Raw genomic sequence first — 26,013 nt, forward strand, 5'->3', positions numbered from 1 at the left:
TCATCAATGAAGACGATGACAAATTGATCCAAGTAAGGAAGACACACCCTATTCATCAGATCCATGAATACTGCGGGCGCGTTAGTTAATCCGAATGACATTACTACAAACTCGTAGTGCCCATAATGAGTTCGGAAGGCTGTCTTGGGAACATCCTCCTCTAATACTCGTAGTTGGTGATATCCGGACCGCATATCTATCTTCGAGAAGTAGTTGGCTCCTTGAAGTTGATCAAACAAATCGTCAATGTGGGGCAAGGGAGAACGATTTTTAATGGTAAGTTTGTTGAGTTCTCTATAGTCGATGCACATGCGAAACGATCCATCTTTCTTCTTGACGAACAAGACAGGTGCTCCCCATGGTGAGAAGCTTGGTCGAATGAATCCCTTCTTGAGAAGTTCGTTAAGTTGACTGGAAAGTTCCTGCATTTCATCCGGTGCCAGGCGATAAGGAGATTTGGCTACGGGGGTAGCCCCTGGCACTAAGTCGATTCTGAATTCGACTTGGCGTTGTGGTGGTAAACCAGGAAGTTCTTTTGGGATTATGTCGGGAAAGTCGCGAACTTCTGGGATTTTCTGGATGTCTTTCAGTTCTTGACTGGTATCGACAACGTGTGCGAGAAATGCATGGTACTCCTTTCGCAAGCACTTCTGAGCTTGAATGCACGAAATGATGCGAAGGCTCGTACTAGGTTTGTCGCCGTAGATAACTAAAGTTTCGTTGTTAGGAAGGTTAAGACGAACTGCTTTTTCGAAGCACATAATGTCGGCACGAAGAAGAAACCAATCCATACCGATGATAACGTCGAAACATTTAATTGGGACTGGCATGAGATTTATCTTGAAAGTATGGCCATCTAAAGTTAAGGTACAACCTACGTATATGCAGTTTGTACTCTCTGTTTTCCCGTTAGCCATTTCTACCGTGAATGAATTATCTAATGCACATGGTTTTTGTTTAAGTAGGTGTGCAAATTTGTGACTTACAAAACTTTTCTCGGCTCCACTATCGAAAAGTATGCAAGCATATGAGTTATCGAGGAGGAACGTACCAGTAACTATCGTAGGATCAGCTACTGCTTCCTCATGGCCTAGGGCCATAACTCTTCCTACCCCTCCAACCATTCCTGCTTTAGGGTAGTTCCTCTTGTAGTGGCCCACTTCGCCACAACCGTAGCAAGTTTGGCCCATACCGACATTAGGAACTTGGGCGGCTTGAGCTGTTGGAGTTTGGCAGAAACGGGCTGTGTGCCCCTTCCGGTTGCAGTTGGTGCATTGCATCTCCCTGCAAGGCCCGCGGTGGTGGAAGTTGCACTTGGTGCACTTCGGGAGAGACCCAGCATAAGTTTTTGCTGGTAAGGGGTTCGCAGGGACAACAGGAGTCACTGTGGCAGCATTGATCGCCACTAGTTGTTGTTTATTGGAGGATCCTTGCGGAGCCCCTCTTTTCCTCTTATTCCACCCCTTTTTGTGGTAGTCGGGGTTGGACTTTTGTGGTACAGGTGTAGGGACTGTTGTGTTCTGAGGTTTCCGGTGATCGATGAGAGATTGTGCTAGTTCCTTGGCGCTATCAAAGGTTATAGGCCTGGAAGCGATCACACTTGACTGGATCTGGGGCGATAGTCCCCAGATATATCTCTCGATCTTTTTGCTCTGGAGAGCAACCATATCAGGGCATAAGTTTGCCAGATCACAGAACCTATTTGTGTAGGCCGTGATGTTGGATCCAACCATTTGTAGACCCCAGAATTCCTGCTCGAGTTTTTGTACTTCGCCTCGAGGACAGTATTCCTTCATCAGCATGTCTTTCAACTTTTCGCAGCCGATGGAATACGCCACCACCATAGTTAGATAATTAACATGGCTGTTCCACCATGTTAGTGCTCTGTCAGAGAAGGTACAAGCTGCAAACTTGACCTTGTTGCCTTCCTGGCAAGCACAGATTTCAAAGACAGATTCCATCTTTTCAATCCATTGTCTTAACACCATTACACCCCCAGTTCCATTGAAGTTGCGGGGTCTGGCGTTAGTGAAGTCCTTGTAGGTGCATTCCCGAGGGTGTCCATGGCTTTCGCCGTGGTTCGAGGGTGGTGCACCTGTTCCTGATCCACTAGGGGCAGGAGCGTTGATTGCCGACACAGCAGCTGCAACTGCTGCTGTGAAAGCTGCCTGGAACATGTTGGCATCGAAAGGATTTGGTGGTTGAAGAGGTACAGGTGGTGGTGGAGGTGGTGGTATTGGTGCTTCGTTGTTTGGATTTCACCTTGGATTCCTGCGTGGCGGCATCTTTAACCGTACGTTTAAAAGATGACGAAATGGATAAGAATAAATGACTAATGAATGTGTCTCATGGACTAAATCCCCATAGCCCAACAACAGAAAGAATAGTATCACTAAATGAAGAAGATAGCATTTGGATAATAATTTCCATAAGATTAGATATCCGTCAATAATACTGGAATTACAGATGTAACAAGTTCGGGAAAAATGGCCTACAAGTAGGCCTTACATCAACCAAGATGGAAAATTTTGACATAATTAAGACTAGATCAAGACCTAACAGGTCTAAGATTTATACAGATAGGAAAATTAGACCAAATTTTTTCATAAACTAGGTTATATCCAAAAGATGAGTCGACGAGATTTTATCGGCGACGAGAACTGCTAGCATGAGTCCTCGATCCCGATAGTAGACGTTCAATGTCCTTTATACGTCTGTCCGACCTTGCTTGCTGAGCTTGAAGTTCTCTAACTTCAACTTGGGTTTCAGCAAGTTCCCTCTGCAGATTTGCATTGCGGACCAGAGTCCTTTCATGAGCATACTCTAGTTGGCAAATGTGGAGAGTGTTAACACCAGAGTTGGCGTCAACTTCCAAGACTTGATTGATAGTCGCCTGAGCTATTATCGAGTTCCGAGAAATCCTATGCACCATGATTGGTAGGACTCTATCAGCAGAACCTCCTTCAGTGAGGTTGTAGAAACTTCGGTCTCCATTGTAGGGAATGGGCTGACCCTGTTCATGACTCCATGTAATCAAGTTAGTGGCCCATAGAGGTGTGGGTCCTTGAAACACAGGGCGGGGGTTCAGGTTTGGGTTTTGAGCATTTGGGGGTAGGTTGTTGACTTCTGGCTCCGAGTCAGAACTATCAGAAAAACCCTCAGCATGGTAATCATCCAAAGGAATTGGGTGATCATCTTCTGGTTCAGCCTCTAGCCAGCTAGCATTGCCTTGGTTCGGGAAGTACGGATCGCCGTGGTGAAATCCAGCCATTTTAATCTACGCGAGAAAAGGGGTGTAAGAATTAGCTAAATAAACGAACTGACTAAGATAATTACAGTAAGACCAAATACCCCTATGGTATTTCTTTATGGTTGTGTTGGTAAGTTTTTAGACTTGCTGCCATATCACAACCATTCTTGGGCATATTCTAATCACTCCTCGGACCAACATAGTTGATCAGGCTATGCCATCCCCAAGACTGACCATATATCCCCAGGCATACTTCTGATATTCAACAATCGTAATACTTTTGTTCTTGTCGTTGTGACACTGAGTTTAGTATGAATGCAGGCACGTATACTTACTTAAATATTTTATTATTTAAAAGTATAACTCTTGGACAGAGTGTTTTAATCCCGATGTATTTATAGTTAGTATATCTTTTATGGGTTGATATACTTTATTCACTATAAACAATGCTCTGATACCAATCTGTCACACCCCAAAACCACGAACGGCGGAAACGTTCAGGGGTGGAGGACGTCATGTACAGTATCACAACAGTGTAATATAATAAACAAGCAACAACATCATCCATTGCATTATAAGTAAAGTTTTAATACATATGTGTTCTTTCATTGTAGTAAGACACCAAAAATATACAATCAAAATAAAAGACGAGACTTGTATGCTCCGTCTTCTCAAAACCTGGCCTCCGTACCTGTCTACTGATGACCTGAGAATACAAGTTATTTTGAAAGCGAGTATCAGCTTTAAAGCTGGTGAATTCATAAGTATGTAAGTGTCATTGCCTTGTTTGTGAAAATCTGTTATGAAGTCCATGTAAAACGTTAAATGAAAATGTTGATGTACGTATGAAAAACCCTAGAAAATCCCTTATTTTCTATCAGTTTGAGATGTAGTCTTCTACCAAGACCCGAATATTTTGTTTGTAAAATGATAGTTTTCCTTTGTATTGACTAGTACTAAAAGTGCTTAGTCTAACTCATCGTTTATGTGAATGTATCACAAAATAAAGTAAACAGGAAAATGTACTACTGTAAGTGTTGTCACTGGGTACTAGGACTAACACAACATCGCATTAAGCGAAATATGTAACCTAATGAACATCCGAAGATTGTCCAAAACAAGTATTAATGTAAGTGTCATCGCTGGGTACTAGGAGTAACACAATAATCGCAATAAGCGAAAGGTATAACCTAATGAACATCCGAAGATTGTCCAATTGTCCTCTGTAGCAGCAGCAGGTGGGTGGAAGGGTTAGTCCCAATTGATCTACCTAATATTAGTAGTAACCTTAGACCTCCGTAGATGGTCATCGACCACTGGTGCTAATCAGTGGGCTTCAGAATGGTAAGTCCCGCCGAGCTATCCCATTGAACCGAGATAGGAAAGATAATTTACACAGTAAGTACTAATAAATCATCCTCATAGTCCTAAGTACAAGTATCCAGGTAAGTGAATACATGATAATGCACCTATGTAAAAGTGTCCTTGTATGGTATTCATGTATGTGTGTCCATGTAACAGGTAAGTATATGTAAACATATTCATGTATCAGGTAAACATCTGTAAGTACTCATGTATCAGGTAATGTACTAGTATAGACTCATGAATGAACTGACTCTTGTGTGATTCTTTGTAATAGAAGTAATGTTTGATATCTTCAAATTATCCCTATGATAATTTACTGTAATATAACTGGTTGATCGTGTAGGTTTATACACTCTCACTGCTCAAGGGTGTGGGAAACTAAATGAAAGATGTAAACTATAATATCAATACATATATAGGAATATAAGTGTATATGCATAGTTTAGTTCAAGAATGTAAAATGGTTTTGTAAGACATCTTATGGGTTTTGAACAATAATTAACAATGACTTGATGTCATTTTAATAAACATTTCAAAGGTAAAACATTTGGTAACAATGTGTTTTTAAGATGTAAAACCATTTCATGCATCACATTTTGTAGCATGTGAAATCTGTTAAATGACAAACACAGTTATAAAATACATATCAATGATTAAATAACATGTTTGTTTCTACTTGTATTCCCCCCCATTATAGCATTTAAAATCATTTAAAATATTGATTAGGGGTATGAACTCACCTGCAGTTGGTGATTGGGATGAACTGAATGGTATAGGATGGCTAGGTGTCAAGCGAGGACTTGTACACACACTACGATCCTAATGAACATATAATCACACATATATGCACTCAATTAGACTCAAATCACTAATTGAAAATGTTAAGACATCCTAGACATAATAAACACTTTACATAAGTGTTTTAAGCCTTAAGGATTGCATCTAAGCTATTGTGGGACAAGGTATTTGTGTTTAGGGTTCCAAAGGACCCTACATGTGAGGTTACTCCCCATAAACCATCACACATGGAGTTTACGGTTGTAAACTCTTGAGTTTACGGCCGTAAACTCCCAACCTTGGGGGTTTGGTGTGTTTTGAAGTCCCAAATGATTCCTAGAATTATTCTAACTTGGTGGTTAAATTATTGGAAGGGTTTAAGGTCTAGAAATACTCCAATTAGGAGTTTACGGCCGTAAACTCTAAGTATGGTGTGTTTTTGATGCTTTCAAGTCTCTTGCACTTGTGGTATAGGTTCTAGACTTTTATTCCTAGCATATGAAGGCATTAGGCACACCTTGGTGCCCTTTTTAGCAGTTTACGGCCCAAGAACCATGTCTTGGCCGTAAACTCACTTTGTTAAGTGATTTTGATGTGGTTCAAGCCCTTGATTTAATGGAAACAAGTCTAGGTAATTGTCTAAGGCTTTAGGAGCGTTAAAAGCACCATTTGAGCTTGAATTTTGGAGTTTACAGCCTATGATATTCTTGGGCCGTAAACTCCCAAACTTGGGTGGATTTTGGTTGTTTTCTTGTCCTTAATACACCTACAATTTAGTCGAAGGCAGTTGCATAACACAAGGGTTGGTTTTGGCTTCATTTCGGGAGTTTACCGCCCAAGAACACCTTGGAGAGTAAACTCCTAGATCTTATGATTTAGCCATCTAAATCATGTTATAAGCACATAATAAGCATTCTAACACTACTAGAAAGAGTTACTCACGTTTTGGTATAAAAACCCGAAGATCTGTGAGAGAGAAAATGGTTTTTCTCTGGTTGGAAATGTGAATAATGAATGAATTTGGTTCAGAAATCTTTTTATAGTCCTGAAATATTTTTGGCAGAAAATATTCTTATTCCTGAAATGATCTCTAATATAATAGAGTGTTGGAATAATAGTGTTGCACAAAACCCTAGTGCACCCACTCTACTGATATTTCCTGAAGTGTAAACCGTGAATTACTCAAACTTACGCAGAAAGTCTGAAAGTTAACTGTGACTGCTATAACTTCTATTGAAGTGGTATAGTTTGTACATAATGGAAATTTCGGGTTTTCACAAACAGACTTGTCCTTTAGGTTCCTCTCAGCAGTCCTTAGGAGCCCTTGGAGTTTGCTTAGGGTGACCTCTTCCTTGTTCATGTGGTAGGTCATCCTAAATTGGTTGTAGCATGAGGGCAAGGAGTGAAGAACAATGTCGATGGCCAAATCCTCCCCAAAGTTAACATTTAACTTGCAAAGACGATCAACATATCTTTGCGTCTTTTGCAAGTGCACGGTAAGAGATTCTCCACTTCCCATCTTAGCGGTGATCATGTTCGTGATGCATAGCGCTCTTGCCTCGTGCTTTGGTGGTACCTCTCCATTAATTCTTGATGCATTTCATACGGATACATGTCCTCATAGGACTTTTGGAATTCTTGGTTCATAGTGGCTATCATGATGCAATACACTTTCGTTGCATGACGTTCGTGGGTCTCAAAGACAACCATTTCTTCAGGAGTAGCGATTTCTGGATTGATCTTCTCGAGCTTCTCGTCGAGCACATACTCTTTGTCCTTGTGGTGCGCAATCGTGCGAATGTATCTTATCCATTCGCTAAAGTTCGTCCATCAAAAGTCACTTTTTGACAAAGACTCATTAGCGTGAATGAGTTAGTAGCAGCGTTGTTTGCGTTAGCCATCTACAAATAGAAAGGACAAAGTTTGATTAGAATTGAATCCCTAATTAAACACCCAAAATGAAAAATTAGGGCTAGGACCCAACAACATCATTTACATATTAGAAAAGGGATGCCGTAATCCAACACGCAAATAATTTGGAGGTAAGTGAATGACGATTCACTAATTCTTCATCATGAAAAACATTAGCTTATGTTTTAAATGTATTGAGAATTCCTAGATTTTCTTGGAGATTCATTGAACTTTTCAATGGCATGTTTAAATCTCGATATGCCCCTCTCGTTTGTGATTGGGATGCCGAGGATCACAAAGTGGGTGTGAATCACCATGAAAATCTACATGGTGCCTTCATTGTTACAAACACCTATTCGATGTGCCGGTAAACGACACACGCTCCACCGAACTATGATAAACAATGAATCACCTTTTGCCACCTTTGCTTAGAACTATTTAGTGTGCCAGTAAACCACACACGCTCCACTAACTTCTTAGCAAGGGTGCAAAGTGTAATTTCATGGGATTACATCAATTTCATTTTTGCCTAAAGTAACTAGGATTGGGAATTTATAAAAACATTTAGTTAGTTTATATAGATTCATTATACTTATTAATTGAAGAGAGGATTTCCCTATCCTACCCGTTCAGCTAACGACCCTCCACCAGTCAAGCAAGCGGTGGGTGTGAGTGTACACCCATTAAGCGTCATTTTATAGGCAGCAACCTTATACCCACCTAATAGACCGGCTTCGTGAATAAGGCCTACTAACGGTAAGACTAGCATTTTAATTATACATATATATTTATTAAACTTGTAATAATATAATATTATAGGGTGTATTTTAAATATTTCAAAATACTAGGGTTTTAATCTTCAATTTAAAATTTTCGAATTTAATAGCATTTAAATTAAAATTTTAAATATTAAAACTATTGATTTAATAATTATCTTAAATTATGAAATCATAAGGGATTATCTAAATCGTAAAGGATAATTACCATTTAAACAATTAACTTATCCTAATCCCTTTTATCCCTCTACATTTCGAAAATAATGGGAGGGGATAACTCAAAATCTTTAATTACCATATTTAACGATTAAAAGATAATTACAAGATATGGAATTATCCAAATCCCTAAAATTTAAGATCTTATCTTGGGGAAGGAGGCTAATCTAGAAATTCTAGGGTTTGCAAACCCTAGATTTCGAAATCTTGGACTAAAGGAAAGGATTTGAAAAACCCTTTCATAATTTTCGCAAATTAGGGTTAGGAAACCCTAATCTCAAAATTTCTTGCCTCCTAGGGTTTATTGGCTATAAACCCTAATTTGTCAAGTTCATACAATTGTATAATACTAATTGAAAACAAGTTAACCAAAGGCTCTGATACCACTGATGGGTTTTATACAAACAATCCTATGTGTGCATGCAACCCTAGATTTGGATCTATGTTTTCACTGTTAGATACACAACATTATGAACACATTAATAAAACCCTAATGTAGCCTACTATTTTCGAAATTTAAATAGAAGGTTAGATCACATACCTCTTGTTGTTATATTGCAATAACAACTTAAATCTTCAAACCCTAAGTCTTGAAAGCAAGCACCACAAGTGTAGTGCCTCTAATGGCTCACAAACACCACAAGCAATTGGAGAAGCTATAGAGAGAGAAGGGGAGAGGTAGAAATCGGCCTTATGATCTCTTAGAATCAAGTGGACGAAATCTTAAGGCCTTAGGGGTCTTTATATAGAGTAGAGATTATGGTTTCAGTCCTTATGCTTATCTAGTTGCTTGTCCACCAAGCAATCATAAGATAAGCCTTGAAAAAAACCCTTATATCCTTTAGACCTTTGGACGATTTCAAGGATATCTTATCCCTTGAATTCGTCCATCCTACAATAAGGATAACTATTTCCGTATTTTGCAACTATCACATAATTACAATTCAACCCCTCTAGTTTAATTAATTACACTTGATCACAAAATTAGTTCCTAATTAATTATTGACCAATATTAATTAAACAAATATGATTTGTCCTTTAATAGATTATTCTTATAACATATTAATAAATCATAATAACCTCTTTCTCTATTTATTTCTTCAGTTAAGTTGCTTTGGTGAAGGCAACCCAAAAGGACCGTGCACAACCGGGTCAAGTACTTACCAAATATGGTTACGGGCTTAGACACTAATCCAACAATGCGGATGTGAATGTTGAGGTGAGATGTGGTCTGCGCCATGTTCTTGACTTTGCCCTTTTGAGGAAGGAACACCAGGTTCCTCCTCAAGCCATTGCTTAAGACCATCAATTTTGGCACAAACTTCAGTGAACTGAACTTTGATAGCCTCACTAAGTTGCTAATTGGTGGGGTTTGTAGTGTTGAAAATCAATTTGTGAATCTAAGAATCTCTTGGCCATGGAAGTTGGAGAATAAGGAGCGTCTGAGGTTGTTGATGGTTGATTGTAAGACTGAAATAGCGGACTCATAAGCATTGTGAGTTTCCTCAACAAGCTTCTTTGAATGAGCATCATGACCCGCAATGACGGATTGAAGCTCAGCTTTGATTGCGGTCACTTCAGTAATGAGTCGCTCCGCAGTGGTGATAAATTGTTAGTGATCCGCCTTCCGGCTTGTATCCAAGGCTCGGATACCCATTTCAACCTTGAGAGAGATTCTCTCAGCACGAAGTCGTTCTCTTGCTTCTAAACGTTCTATCCTGTCAATTAGAGATTATGGTCCAGGCATATTTTCCAATTGCGGTTGGCTGGATTTTACTGCTGCTAAGATCTGATCGATCTTGTTTTGCAGGTTTAGAAACTCTTACCTGGAAACATCCATTTTCTTCTTGATTTGTCTTCTTCATCTAAAATCATCATCATATCATCTGATGGTGCTGTTTGGTTGATTTTATCCATGTCAATGTCATCATATCCAAATGTAGGTCCGGAGCTGACTTCAATTGCGGTTCCATCATCTTGAGAGTCATTAACTGCAGTTGTTGGAGGGGGCTGGGATGGACCTGCACCATCATGATTAGACTGATCCTTGCAGATGGTTTCTGCCATTGTGGTCATCCATTCTTGAACTTTGAAAAAGTAGTTACGGTGTTGGCGTTGTTGATAGCATATGCCCAGTACTTAGCCACCATTTTAATTTCCTTTTCTTTTTGTTGAAGCTATTGCATTTGCCTATCTTTTCGAGCTTGAAATGCCCTGCGAAAAGCTTAGTATTTCTTGATACCAGAAACAGTAGTGGGACGATCCCTAATGAAGGTATCATCAGATTCATAACTGTTAAAACCTTGATTTCACACTGAGGTGTCCCTCGGGTTCATGGATCCTTGCACATTTGTGCTCATCGTGCCTAAGCACTTGTATGTAAGGTAAGAAGAGTAGGATTTCCTGAGCTTCCATGGTCTCATTGACCCGTAGTCAAGTTTTCCCTCGGCTCAGTTTTGGCAAGGACTGAAGAATTATCCTGCGGTGGGGAAGGTGTATCAAGTGTTTGGAGTACAAGATCAAGGATGGAGCGTAACTCATGTTCCTGAAAGAAATGAAGTTTGGAAGCCCCATAAACCTTAGGGAGAGAAGAACCAATTAAATCCTCTTGAGATTTAGCTGGGGGTGAGTCTCCACGTTTCGATGAAGCACACACACTCACTGTGTATGAGTGGCTTTGAAGGGTTGAAGCGAATGTGCTTGTGGGGACCCCAAGGATTACTGGAGTCTTTTGAGAGACTTCAGCATTGGTTCGGTTATGCATTTGGCTGGAACTTTGGATGGTTTTTCATTTCTTGAGAACAGGGATGGGGACTGATTCATCCTCAGACACATCTTCAACATTGACCGTAGGGGTCTGAACTGGATCAGAGTCTTCATCTGAAGAGACGTGTCTGATTTTACGTTTCTTGGATGGTTCGACTTCTTTGGATAGAGTGTTTTTCTTGGACTTCCCTTGTGAGTTTTTTCTTGAAGAAAGCTTCTTGAGTCTTTGGGATAAATGAAGGTTAGAGAGAGTAGCAGAAGATGGAGTTGCGGTATGTTCAGGATCATAGGGTGCAGTAGAAGCTAGTACATTTTGAATGGGTAGAGGTAGTGTAGAAAGGTATGGGTCAATACCTTTTGTAGCCTCAATGTGATAAGAGACTTCTTTTGTCTCAAGTCCAATGGTAGTCAAGATATTGATAGTAAAATGTCTTAAAGGTCCGCATACATATTGATCTTTAGAGGGAGGGTACCTTTTGAGATCATGGGTGACAAAGAAGTTGATGTCACTACCCATACTGATCTTCGCATCACAGTGAAGGTCTGAGATGCACAATGACCAGAATCTTGCAAAGGTGAGCTCTGTAGGATTTACCCTCGGAGTTTCCTTAGGGATGTACTAAAGGAAATCATCCCATAAGATCTGGCCGTAGTTGACATCATGGCCTGTGAAGATACTCCAGACAAGCTCCAGTAGTTTGAGGCCCATGTTGTCAGTGCCTCTGGTTCTGCCTGACAGACTGCGGATCACATAGTGACAGACGAACTGCTAGACCGCATGGAGGTTGTTTTTCTTGAACTGTGCTATCCCTTTGATCTTCTTTTGGTAGCCCATTTGATAGAGTGAAGAGATGATGTCCAACACGCTGGGAGAGATGAACTTGGTAGAGGGATGAACTAGTAGATTGATTGCACTTAGAAACTTGTCTTTGGTCAAGATGACCAGGGAATCATTCATTAGGTTCAAATGAACTTATTACAGATTGTTGAGGGGACGATATGCCGAGAATGCACATTTGAAGAGTGATGACATTGGACCACATCAGAGAAAGAATCAAAGGGTCCAAACAGTAGGTGATTGGTGATGAACTTGATCAAGAGTCGAATAGACTCATTGTAGGAGGAATGATGTTCAAAGATTGCCCTAAAGTTGCTTGAGGCAATGGATGGCGATTGGTTCTTGTGGCAGAATTAGAACCAGTGGGTTGAGCAGAACCTGAAGCTTTGGATTGCTTCTTTGAAATGCCAGACTTCACCATTTTTGAAAACAGTTTGTAGAACTTGAAGAAAATTTGAGTGCAAGAAGGTGAAGAAGATGAAGATCGTCTAAGAGGGTTCAGAAAGCGTAAAGCTTTTTTGGATGAGAGAAAAAAGGTTTTATAGGGACGTATTTCAAAAGTTTATTGTTTTTAACCTATATGTGGCGGTTAAAGATAAAAACCCTTGAGTTTTTTATTTTTATGAAGAAGGTTAATTTCAGCCAGAAAACGATTGAAAACAGAAAAAGGTTAAATGTTTTTGATTGTCCAAAAATGTAGAATTTAATGAAGTGTCAGACCCATTATCACATGTTTCAGGATCGTGTGGTGAGGGGCTTAAATCCGCTGAATAAAGGTGGAATTTGAATGGATTTGACAACTTGGGACAAGGTGGATAAGACAGTTTAATGAAAAAGATTTCTTTTATTGAGAAACTATTTTATTTGGTTTCAAACCAAAAATAGGTCTGACGAAGGATCATTTGAAAAAGGAGAACTGAAACGGTGATGTGCTATACAAAGAATGTTTTTTCTAATTTGATGAAGAATCGTTAAATAGTACACAAGGTCCTTTGGAATTGATGAAGTAGTTGAAAAATTCATTCAATTCGACTGCAGATTAGTTAGTCATTGCGGATTGATACATCAATGCTGAGAGATTTTTCAATGCGGTGGATGATTATAAGACTGCGGTAGAAGGAATTGAGATAAACACTTGAGCAAGGTCAGAAATAACAAACAGTAAGGACCTTAGAAATATAGGTATGATATCTAGTTGCAGTACACCACGTATACTGTGGTACACAAAGTATACTGAAACCATGTATGATAGATATATTTTGTTAGAACCGCCTTGGGGACCAGAGATGATCTATGGTACCTATGAGTTCAAAAAGAACTGTGGGTCCGGATTCATCATTCCTAACATTTGTAAGAAACTGTTGAGTTTTGTAGAGTCAAGTGCTTATGTGAATACATCAGCAATCTCTTCATGAGTGTTAACAAAAATTAGTTCAATTTTACCTTTCAGAATGTGGTCTTTGATGAATTGATACCGTAATTCAATATGCTTCATCTTAGAGTGATGAATAGGATTGTGGGAAATTGCTATCGTACTCTCTGAGTCATAGTAAATCAGTATCCGCAGCATCCAGTATCCGTAGTCCATAAGTTGTGTTTTCATCCACAAGACTTGTAAACAACAGCTGGCTGCAGCCACATATTCAGCTTCTGTGGTAGACAATGAGACACAGTTCACAGGAAAGATCAGAAAAAGTCTTGTATCCGAAGGCCATAGGGACCTTGGTAGAGGAACAGTTGTCCATTAAGTATTTGTTTAGTAGTTCAAAGGTGTATTTCTCTTGATGGATGAATATCCCTTGAGGGATTTGTTTCACTTGAAGTCCTAAAAAGAAATTAATCTCTCTATTCATGCTCATTTGGAACTTCTTGGTCATGAGCTTTACAAATTCATCCACCATCCCCTGATTAGTTGATCCAAAGATGATATCATCCACATATATTTGTACAAGCATAAGGTGATTACCATTTGCCTTTCTAAATAAAGTGGGATCAATCACTCCTCTTTTGTACCCAGACGAGACAATAAATTCAGAGAGATTCATGTACCACGCACTTGGTTCTTGTTTTAGACCATAAACTATTTTCTCAAGTTTGTAACAGTGATCTGGGAATTCAAGACATTCGAAGCCCGGAGGTTGTTGAAGATAAACCTCTTCTTTCAATTCACCATTCAGGAAGGCACTCTTTACATCCATTTGATGTACATTGATATTCTTGCGAGCAACATATGCTGAGAAGATGTCTATGGCATCCATCCTGGCTACTTGGGCGTATGTTTCATCATAGTCAACACCTTCAAGTTGATGATACCCCTTAGCAACTAGTCTTGCTTTGTTTCGGACGACCGCACCGGATTCATCCAACTTATTCTTGTACACCCATCTGGTACCAACAACAGTGTGACCTTTTGGCTTCGGAACGAGTTGCCACACTTTGTTTCTTTTAAACTCTTCTAGTTCCTCTTGCATCGCAGTTATCCAGTCGGGCTCCATTAATGCTTCTTTGATGGTTCTAGGCTCGATCGAAGACATAAATGCTGCCTAGTGACAATGATCAGATAAATCTCTTGAGGATCGAGTTTGAATACCTGCGAACGAGTTGCTGATGATTTCACCCAGTGGGTGGTCCTTCGTCCATAACTGTAGACGGGGTTGAAGATGATCAACAACTGCGGTGGACGGAATGTCTTCAATATCTGAAGACTCTGCGGCAGAAGAAGCCAGTCCCCCTTGGACTTGTGAGCAGCTCGCTGAATTGTCTTGGACTGGGAAGGTGGGATTAGAATTATCTTGAGCAAGCAAGAGAGGTTCCCCCTGGATTGCGGGGAGTTCCCCTTGAACCTGAGTAGGTTCCCCCTGGATTGTTGAGAGAGTGATAACTCTTGGATCAGTTTCTATGTTAATGTTTTCTATATCTTCATCTTCTTAGTCTGAGGAAACATTTGATAGAAGAGTAATTTTGCGGATAGGGACCATAGCTGCTTCCTCAGGTACTGGAACCTCGATGGTTGTCACTTGGTCCGGAGTGGAGCTTTCCCCCTCAACCGGTAAGGTGGAAGTATTGAGTGACACATCATCGGATAGAGTAGGACCAGTAACTTCGGTATGCTGCTGTAGAGCTTCCGGAGACACAAGAACTTCGGAGAGTTGAGTAGTCTCTACAGGGTCAAAGTGATCATCATAGTTTATTTCCACTATCTTTTAGGGACCCGGGGAGGCTGGGTTATCACCTTCCATGATTGCTTTCGTTTCATTTGAAGGAGCAGTGTTGCGGACATAATAGTCATCGAATTTGATGTCGAAGCTTTGAACTATTAGTCTCATGCGTCTGATGAGAACTCTATAGGATACCTTTTGTGTTGAGTAACCAAGGAAAATGCCTTCATCTAAGTTCAGTGAAAATTTGTTTAGATGATCCTTGTTGTTGATCATAAAACATCGACATTTAAAGATGTGAAAGAATCTAACATTTGGCTTGCGGTTGTTAAGGCCCTTATACGAAGTTTTGTTGAGACGCTTGCAGACAATGCTTCGGTTTTGAACAAAGCATGTCGTGGACACTGCTTCGACCCATAAGTAGAGAGGAAGATGTGCGAAGTTGAGCATAGATCTGGCTGCTTCTACCAGAGTTCGGTTTCTTCACTCTACTACTCCATTCTGCTATGGAGTGTAAGGGGCTCAGAAATTGTGACTGATGCCTTTTTAAACAAAGAAACTGTTCAAAGGATGATTAGTGAACTCGGTTCCATTATCACTTTGGATGCAACGTACTGGTAACTTGATTTGAAGTTCGATTTCTTTGATAAAACTGATCAACACCGGTGGAGTTTCTGATTTAAGTCTAAGGAAGAAGACCCATGTGAAACGAGTGAAGTCATCAACGATAACCAATATATATTTTTTGTGATGGAGATTGGCTATGGTAGATGGACCACAAAGATCAATATGTAAGAGTTCCAGTGGTTCAGAAATTGTGGAATCAATCACCATAGGATGGGTTGCTTTTGATTGTTTACCACATTCACAGACTGAGTAGAGTGTGTTGTTATTGAATTTGAGAATTGGAAGACCTCGGACGAGTTCTCTGGAGACCAGGTTGTTGATATACCTGAAGTTAAGATGAGCTAGCTTATGGTGCCATAGCCAGCTGACTTCGGATACTCCTTTGGACAAAAAGCATAGTTGCGGTTTCCCAATGACCAGAGAAACGTTCAAGGGATACATGGTCCCTTCGGACTTGGATTTGATCAAACATATGGTTCTACCTCAAATTATTCCATTCACATTGTTTCCGAATGTGACGTTTCCACCATCGCAAATAGGCCTGAAATCCCGAAGGTATTCTAACCTTCCGGTCATGTGCAAGGAGCAGGAACTATCAATTAACCACTCCTCTTCTTGATCCTCCTTGGACATTGCGTGAAAATTACATGGTTAGTTTGGGCACCCAAACAAGTTTGGAGCCCGAGGCAACTGAGGGGTTTTTCAAAGATGCATGAACCGAGGTTGTAGGGACAGGTTTTACATTAATCTTGACACCTAGTCCTGGATGTTTTAGAACTTTTGATGTGTTGTGAGGTTTAGAAAAATCACGAGGTTTCTGAAAAGTGCGATATTTGACTTCAGATGATCCCTTTTGACAATTACATTTAGATGAAAGATTTTTCTGATTTTCCCTAACATTCTGCTTGGTCAATGGTCTGAAGGGTGTAGGAACATTTTTATGAACAATCTGATAAATGTGAGATCTGAAAGTGGTGATCTTGGAATTTAAAAAAGTATGACTTGAGTGTGTGAGCACGTGTAGACTTCCTAGGGTGTGATTTCTTAAAAAGCTGAGGTGACTTTAAATGTGTTGGAGTTGGTAAAATCCCCTTCCATTTTGGATCATCTGTGGAATAGATCTGAGAACCATTTCTTCGAAAAGACTTTACTTTCTGTTGGATTGTGTCAGAGGGGTTTGAAAAGTTTTTAGAAACTGGACATCCCTTTTTGTTTGTCTTCTTGACTGAAGAGTTTATGGAAAAGTAATTTGAAAAAACAAGTTTTTTTGGACTCTTGGGATTTGAAATGTTGGTTTGTCTTCTGTTTTTTGAAAAGATTTCCCGCTTTTTACCACGAGATAGATGTTCCTCTTTGAAGGCCATTTTTGCCTGAGTTTTTGGAGAAGCGCAATCATTGAGATTCAACTGCGGTTTCTTAGATCCATTAGATTTCTTTTGAATACGAGGACATGATTCATCTGAACTAGAAAGTTCAGGATTCTGGGAACATTGACCAAACTCGAAATTCTCTCTAGCCAACTCATGGTGAATTGACTGAATGGTCTGTGAACTATTAACTGTGGGTTGTGGTAAGGAAGATTGGACTACCGAGGCATAAGTGTGAGTTGTTTTCTTTGTGGGACATTTGATCAGAGGCAATTGGTCTAATTGCGTTTCAGAGTTGCAGTGAGTGATAATGCGGTCTGAAGGCAGTGATGGGAAGCTCAAGTGAACGTCGAGTTCCATAAGAATTTCTTCATCAACAACTGATGAAGTCTGAGAGTTGGGATAAATTGTGCCAGAGATAGGAATTTGATCACTTGAGTGACCAGAAGTTTCAGGAAGAATTTCCTCAATAGCACAATTATTACTTAGATTATGAAGTCGATCAAAATGAGTTTTGATGTCCTCGGGAAAGGTTTTGTCATTTAGTGGGAAATGGAACTCTCGGTCAGGAGGGACATAAAGTCTGTCTTTGTTAAACCGGGGTGAGGAATCCTTTGCGGTAGGATACCCATTGGACCAAACCCAATTATAGGTGTTATATATGGTTCCATTGTTCACAAGATTTTCAATAGCTTCACTTTCATTGAACAGTTTTTCTATTAAAAGATTTAAACGTACAATTTCAGTTTGAGCTAAATCTCTCTGATTTAAGGCTATGCCTACTTGAGTTTCACATAACACTCTTGCATGCTTTTCTAATTCTAAGTCCTTTTCTAGCATGAAACTTTGAGTCTTTTTTTATTCTAATCATCCTCTAACATGAAACATTTCCTAGGATGCAATGTTCATCTCGTCGAAGGCTTTGTTATAGTCTAAAAGGACGACAACACATGTGTCATTAAGGTTGTGAATAAATAGTTGAAAATCATGCATGCGATAATTAAGAGTTTGGATCATGAGTTTTACCTGTTCAACGATGCTTAGAGTTCCATCCTTTGCCATGTAGCAGTAGTTATTTTCCATTTTGGTTGAACCATCCTCGTCCGCAGTAGCCATCATGCAGATTTTGGCTTTACCCTTGATGTTGTTGATATCTTCATCCTTATCTCCGGATGAACACACTTGATTGTGTCTTCTAAGTTGGGTTACGTATGCCCTTGCTTTCTCTTTTTCTTTCATTTCTTGAGCCATTGTAAGATAGAATGCTTTGACTTTCACTACATTTTCTTTGTAATCTTTAGCAAAGTCATTTTCCTTGTTGCACTTGTGACAAATTATAACATTAGATTTTTCTTCTGCTGAGGTACCGGAGTCAATTGTCTTGACAAGCTGCGGTGCCTCTTTGGATTGAGTGTTTTGAGATTGCGGTGCTGGGTGAGGATTTTTGGGATATCATGAGTGAGTGTTCTGAAGATTGAAGTTGTGATTGAAGGGAGGTTTAGTAAACTACTAATTTTTTTTCAAAATGATGAAAGTGGTAGTCTGTTGAATTGTTGACTAACTAGAGCAATAGTGTTTTGAAATTCTTCTTCATTATTGTATTCTGATTCTACTTTGTATGACCGCGGAGGGTTGTCATACGAGGGTGAGTAAGATTGTGTGTGAGGTTCTTGTGCTATAAGAGCTAGTGGTCCACCAAAGTTCGCACAATCTTTGAGTACGGTTGACTCTTGTGCTTGTAGCTCACCATACAGTTTGTAAAGAGATAAAGAATGAATTTTTCTATCTCCTTCGACTATCATCTTAGCCGTAGTACAATGTCTACCCAAACCATTGAGAAACTGAAGATTTGTCTCATGGTTACTTCGGATGGTGCCAACATTAAATAACTTTGTGACAATTAAGTTGAACCTCTTGAAGGAGTCTTCCAGACTTTCACCAGCATGAGCTTTGAAGTTGTTGAATTCGTTGAGTGCGGTTGTAAGCTTCTTATCTTGAGCTTGTTTTGTACCTTCATATAAGTTCTTGAGAACATCCCAGATTTCTTTGGCTGACTTGCAATTTATGATGATGTTAAAGTTTTTTGGAGCAACTCCACAAGATATCTCATAAAAACCAATAACATTGTTTTCCATCTTATCAAGATCATCTTTGGTGGGACGATTCATGGCTGTTTGACCTCCTCCCAGACTAGCTTTAGTGCCATCATTCTGAACTGGAGTAAGAATAGGGATATGAGGTCCTTCTTCTATAGATCTCCATACATCTCTTCCAAGTCTTTATAGATACCTCTCCGTTCTTTGAGACCAGTTATGATATTCATTTGCCACCAGTATCGGAGCTCTATTCGAACCTCCAATACTGTTGGAAAAATTGAGAGATAATTCTTATGTCGTATTTCGTTTTTTTGGCAGTTTTTGTTTTTTTAAGAAATGAGCTCCAGTAGTATAGAAGGCCTTTTAAAATTAGAGTTCTTCTTTAAAAAGTAACCACTTTGGCTCTGATACCAATTGTTGAGAGAAAAAATTGAGTAACACACTTGAACAAACGTTAGAACATGTAATAATGTGGAATGAAGTTTAACTCAGTGGATCATAAAGCTCAACAATAATAATAAGTTAGAGTTAGATAGTTAGATAAATAGGTGCGAAAATATAATCAAATGTAAATGACAACAAGTATTATATCAAGAAGACATTATAACCTGATTCTTAACAAGGATTGCAGACAATCCAAGCTAGTAAATGAGATCAACCTTAGTGATTAACTCAAGCTGACTTGCTCCGAAGATATAACGATCTTAATATTAGAATCTGAAGATCTTTTAAGATGAGAGAATTAGAGAGAATGTGATATTTCAAGATAGAGATTGAATGATCGATTGTGAGATATGTTCATTCAGAATAAAAGAGCTCTATTTATAGAGACTCGAAGATTACAAGTTAAATATGTCTACGAGTTTCCATGCAAGGCACACTGGACAAAGAAATGTAAAGACATAAAACAGATAAAACTAAGATAAGATTGATGACTTCAATTGCGGATGCAGTTGCTGGTTGCGGTGTTAAGCTTGACTGCGGATCTAGTTGATAGCTTCGGATCTTTTTAAGTTTAAGAGGGTCACTTTTATGCTTCAACAACAACCCTAAATGCTTTGGATCTATGTTTTCTCTAATTATACATGCAATATTGTTTCCAAAGCATTAAGCCAACAACTAGTATCGAAATGACATAATCAACATAAAAGAGACTTATGGAATTGGCTCTTTGTTGTAGCTTGTAGAACTTATTGAGTTTGGCCTTTAAGAACCTAATGCCCCAAGTGTTGCACCTCAAATTGAATCACAACACACCTAGGACACTAGCGTGCCATTTTGGATGCTAAGGGGCTTCTTATATAGTGTGGCAAGATTATGGTTACACCATGTAAACCCTAATGTGTATGACCTTCCATATTCCTTAGGCTCCATGGGATTAAAACCCTATGGATCATCCAAGGGTTGTAACATTGGTTTAGCCCAACCTAAAGAATCATGGATCATTGTCACACCCCAAAACTGAGAACGACGTAAACGTTTTGGGGCGGAGGACATCATGTAGTGTATCACAACAATGTAATATAGTAAACAAGCAACAACATCATCCACTGCATTAATAGTATAATTTTAACTACAAGTGTGTTCTTTCATAGTATAAGACAACATAACGAATAATCAAAATAAAAGAGGAGTCTTGACTGCTCCGTCTTCACAAAACCTGGTCGTCGTACCTGTCTATTTGTGACCTGAGGATACAAGTTATTTTGCAAGCGAGTATCAACCAAAAAAAGCTGGTGAATTCATAAGTATTAATGTGTCTTTGAATTGTAAAACTGTGAAGTAAAGACTTGTAAACATTTTGAGAAACGTTTGTATAAGTATGAAAATGTTTGTAAGTAGTCGAATAACGTTTGAAAACCCTAGAAAATCCCTATGATTTCTACTAGTATAAAAATTAGTCTTCTACCAAGACTTAACTATTTTGAAAGTAGCCTTCTACCAAGACCCGACTGTTTTGAAAGTAGCCTTCTACCAAGACCCGACTGTTTTGAAAGTAACCTTCTACCAAGACCCGACTGTTTTGAAAGTAGCCTTTTACCAAGGCCCGACTGTACGACTATTATTATTAATATAAGAAATTGTATCCTTTGCTACTAGGATACTCAAATATAAGTTACCTCATCGGTTATGTGAATGTGTCACAAGATAAAGGTAATAATATAAAGAACTTCAGTATTATCCTTTTGTACTAGGATAACTATTAGTATTAACTGTAGACATCTGTAGATGTACATTTACCTCTGTAGCTAACAACTAGGTGTAGGAATAGTTAGTCCCTTAAAGTATACCTATAATGGTATCAACCGTAGACATTCGTAGATGTGCATTTACATCTGTGGCTAACAGCTTGGTGTAGGAATGGTTAGTCCCTTAAAGTATCCTTTGGTACTAGGATATTAAGTCAAATTTATCTCATCGATTATGTGAATGTATCAGAAAATAAAGATAAGAAGGAGAATTATATATAATAGTATCTACACATATAATATGTAATAGTATCTCATCATATAGTATCTACATAACAGTATCCATGTAAAAGTATCCATGTAAGGGTATCCATGTAAGGGTATCTATGTAAACGTATCTATGTAAACGTATTCATGTAACATGTAATATACTATAATAGACTCATGAATGAACTGACTCTTGTGTGATTCCTTGTACTTGGAATGGTAAGTAGTATCTCCTAACTATACCTATAATAGTTACTAATAATGTACGTGTGTAACCGAAAGTATGCCTTTGCTACCCAAAGGTACCGAACTGACTGAGGAAACTTTTATGTCTATATATGTATACATGGTATATAACTAATATTTAGACGACATTCGGACGAATAACCGATACCCTAAAGCCACATCCCAACGAGGAAAAGGAAATAAAGTGAACTAGCCTTCCTAAGTCCTTTAAACATTACTTATATAACTATACATATATGGGCATGCATTTGACTATATAAAAGCATAAAAGAAGTTTTGTAAAACCTTTGAAAAGTTTAATACTAGGAAACGATGACTTGATGTCAATTTGTAAAACGATTTGAAAGTATTTTGTTTGATAAGACAGTTTAAGTATAAGGAAGACCTTTGTTTGAAAACACATTTGTAACAGAGTTTGAAAGGAAACTTACAGTACATAAGATAGTTTGATAAAGAGTTTTAAACATGTAAAAACGTTTAAGAAAGTCATTTGAAGAAATCTTTTTGGTAAAACAGTTAACGTATAGTAAATCCATTTGCAGGCTAGTTATTAATCACATGTGATTAATATAATAACTAAACATGATTCAACTTGTATTCCCCCCCCATAAAGCATTTATAAACATTTAAAAACTTTTAAAAGGTTAATTAAGGGGTATGAACTCACCTGTAGTACGGAATTGTCAGACAAGGTGCTAGGTGTCAAGTGAGGACTTGAACACACACACAATGGTCCTAGTTATCATATAATAAACATATATGTAATCTAAGTAGTTAATTAATAACTAATTAATTAAGTTAAGGCACCCTAGGTCATGGAAACACTTTGATTCAAGTGCTATAGGTACCAAAGGGTTGCACCTAACGGTTGTATGACATGACATTGGAGTTTATGGCCCATGAACCACCCCTTTATGAATTTTACGGCCCATGACCATTTCCCCAAGAGTTTAGAGCTGTAAACGCATGGTACTAAGTGCCAAATTGTGTTTTGAGGTCTTACAAGTCATGATTAAGCATCAAATGATCAAGTCCAAGCCTTAGGAAAGCATTAGGGGCATAATAAGACCACCTTATGGAGTTTACGGCCAAATGACCATATTCTTATGTGTTCACGGCTGTAAACTCTCTTAGGGACGTGTTTTGGTTGTTGTTTAAGGTCTTAAACACTTCTAGGAAGGTTCAAGGTTGGCATCCAAGGCTTAGGAAGGGACTAATATCCATTTTACCACATAAGAAGGGGTTTACGGCCCAAGAACATCCTTGGCCGTAAACTCCTTTGTTCTTGTGTTATTTGATGATTTTCAAGTGTTATCAAGTTCATATTAAGCACCCAAGAAGCTAGGGCAAGTGTACTTACAAGATAGAAGCTTGATTTGGGGTTTAAGGTCCAAGAACACTAGTGTGTGTTCTTGGTGTTCTTGTTTTTTTGAAGATCTAAGTAAAACACAAAATTGAATGGATGAAATGATGTATAAACACTAGGTGTTATTTTATAACAAAAAATCAAGTCGAGAAACACTTACATTTTCGGGAGATCGGGTGAAAGACGGGATGATAGTTGAGAGAGAATAGAGGGTGTTCTTGAGAATGGAAGTGAAAAGTGAGGAGTTTGGGGAGTAAACTCATGCCTAAGGCATGAGTTCACGGCCACTAGGGATTTTACTTCCCAAACTCTAAAAGTTTGGCCGTGAACTCCTTATTAAGGTGGTATGTGTAGTTTTGCAACTCCAAGACTCGAGACGGTACTTCCTTTCATCCGTTCATTTGAAGAATAATTACTAAAAACACTCAAACGGACTTTAAATTGGCTAACAATTATTAGGAATGTAATTGACTTTCAAATTTATGTGCTTGACTTTAAAGTTTGAACAAATGAAAATTCCGGGTTGTCACAATCATTAGCCCACACCATAAGAATGAATGGTTTACCAATCAACCACTTATATTTAATTAGTCTCTTTAGATCACAAAATTAATTCCAAATTAATTCTTGATCAATAATAATTAAATAATATGATTTCATATTGATATATTAGAAATTATAATATATTAATAAATCATAATAACCTCTTCTCCAAAGTCCATCCTATCAAATTGTCCTGGTGATATGCAACCTAAATGGACAATGCTACTCTCGGGTCAAGTACATACCAGTTATAGTTATAGGCTTAGACACCTAATCCAACAATGGAAACCCTTGGAATTCCAGGTTGAAAACCGCGTTCTGTTGAAGGTCTCACCATGGAAGGGAATGATACGTTTTGAGAAACGTGGAAAGCTAAATCCAAGGTATATCGGGCCATTTGAAATCCTTGCTAGAATCGGCCCAGTAGCTTACAAACTTCGACTACCACAAGAACTTAGTAACATACATCCCACCTTCCATGTTTCCAACCTAAAGAAGTGTTTGTCCGATGACTAGAAAAGTCTTCTCTTCCTAATGGAAAGGGATTGGCCAAAGTCAAACTATTTGACCGCATGCTAAAGAGAAAGGTTCAATCTGAGATTGTCCCATGTGTTGTTCTAAAAGAGTCCATTTGTTTCTACTACCAAGATAAGGGGCATTGGATGTGAAGCTGCCTTATCTACCTAAAGGATCGTGAAGATGGGAGACTCAAGATGTATGACTCTGCTTCAGGTAAAATCCACTATCTAACTCTATTAAGTTCCTATTTGTTGATTCTTAATACATGATGTGATAAGATTACATTTTGATGCTTTGTAGGATCACATAAAAGAAAGGAAACTTAAAGGAAAAGTGAGCTCAGTCTGATCACGAAGAAATGGATTTCAATCGCATGGTTCGAAGATCAGATTTTGAGTTGCTATTTAAGAGTTACGATTAATTGCTTAGAAATGTTTAAAACATAGTTTTCATTTGTAATTGCATTGTAAGGACAAGTTTTTCCACACTTTTATAAATAAAATAAAATTTTGTTTTTGTCAAATTTCTATATCCTTGCAATGGCATTTGTGAAAATTGATTTTTGTATGTTTCTATTGTTAGAAATATAGAAAAGGATGTGATTCTTAGTTATGTTATTTATGGTAATGTCGAAAATTTACCAAATAAGGAATGATTCTCATCGCCCAAGTTTCAATTGGACAGAAACTTGGAATCATGCGACTTGTATTGTATGATGAATGAGAACCTTCATATTTGGGAAATTAAGACTAATTTCTTGTTCATATAAGTATGTGAGTCAAGTGAAGGACTAAAGGATCTAGTACGCATTTTTGTGCACTTGTCGAGTCTGCCACAAAGAATGATAAGACTATTTGTCACGATTTACTAAAAGCTTGGTAAATATGGTTATGCTTACAAGATTAAGTGTAATTCTGAATCGTTGAAAAGGTTTCATTGTAAAGCAGAACGAATAGGAAGAATCAATTAGGCAGAAAGATAAAAGTTTCTCCAATCTGAAAAGAAGGGAGAGTACTTAAGTATCGTGTTTTATGATTAACTTAGTGATTATGAAACTGTGTCACAATTGATCATCTAAGGAGGCCTTAGTACACTAATATGGCTAAGAATAGGAATCGGAAATTGTTGAGATGGTTAAATCAAAAGGTGAATCATACTTCGTTCCAAAAAACAAGTCTTAGAGTCATACTCCAAGATTGTGACTTGAGTGACATCATCTTTAGAAGGTTTATAACACTCATCAAATGTGGAGTTGAAAAGTATCTTACTCCTTCACGTTTGAATTGGTTAGTTGTGATGTCTTGGATAAGACAAAGACCAACTAAGACCGATTATATAAAGTGTTTGTCTTGATAAGAACCTACACTAACTCTTGAGTATTTGTTTGTCAAGGAATGTTTCTTGACAAGAGAATCTTATATGTCAAGAGGTCAGTGGGAGTCTTAACAGACTTGAATAGCTTCAGGAACTAATCAACAATGAATCTATTGTCAAATACAAGCACCTGACTTGAGGTTTGTAACCTATCGTGTTGACACATTTTTGTTTCTGTTCCATTCCAGTTGAGTTTACTATGTATGTGAGTTCTATGAGTTCTCATTTGAATGCATAAAAGTAAAGCACCTTAATCAACGAAAGTTCATTGATTTGTATGGGAGATCTGCACAACTACTTGGAGAACATGGTAGGCCCTTGTGTTGCCAAATGGCAAAAAATTAAGATTGAACAAGTTTAGT

The sequence above is a fragment of the Lactuca serriola genome, chromosome 7 (assembly GCF_051521515.1).
Source record: "Lactuca serriola cultivar US96UC23 chromosome 7, Lser_US96UC23_V15, whole genome shotgun sequence".
NCBI classification, from domain to species: Eukaryota; Viridiplantae; Streptophyta; class Magnoliopsida; order Asterales; family Asteraceae; genus Lactuca; species Lactuca serriola.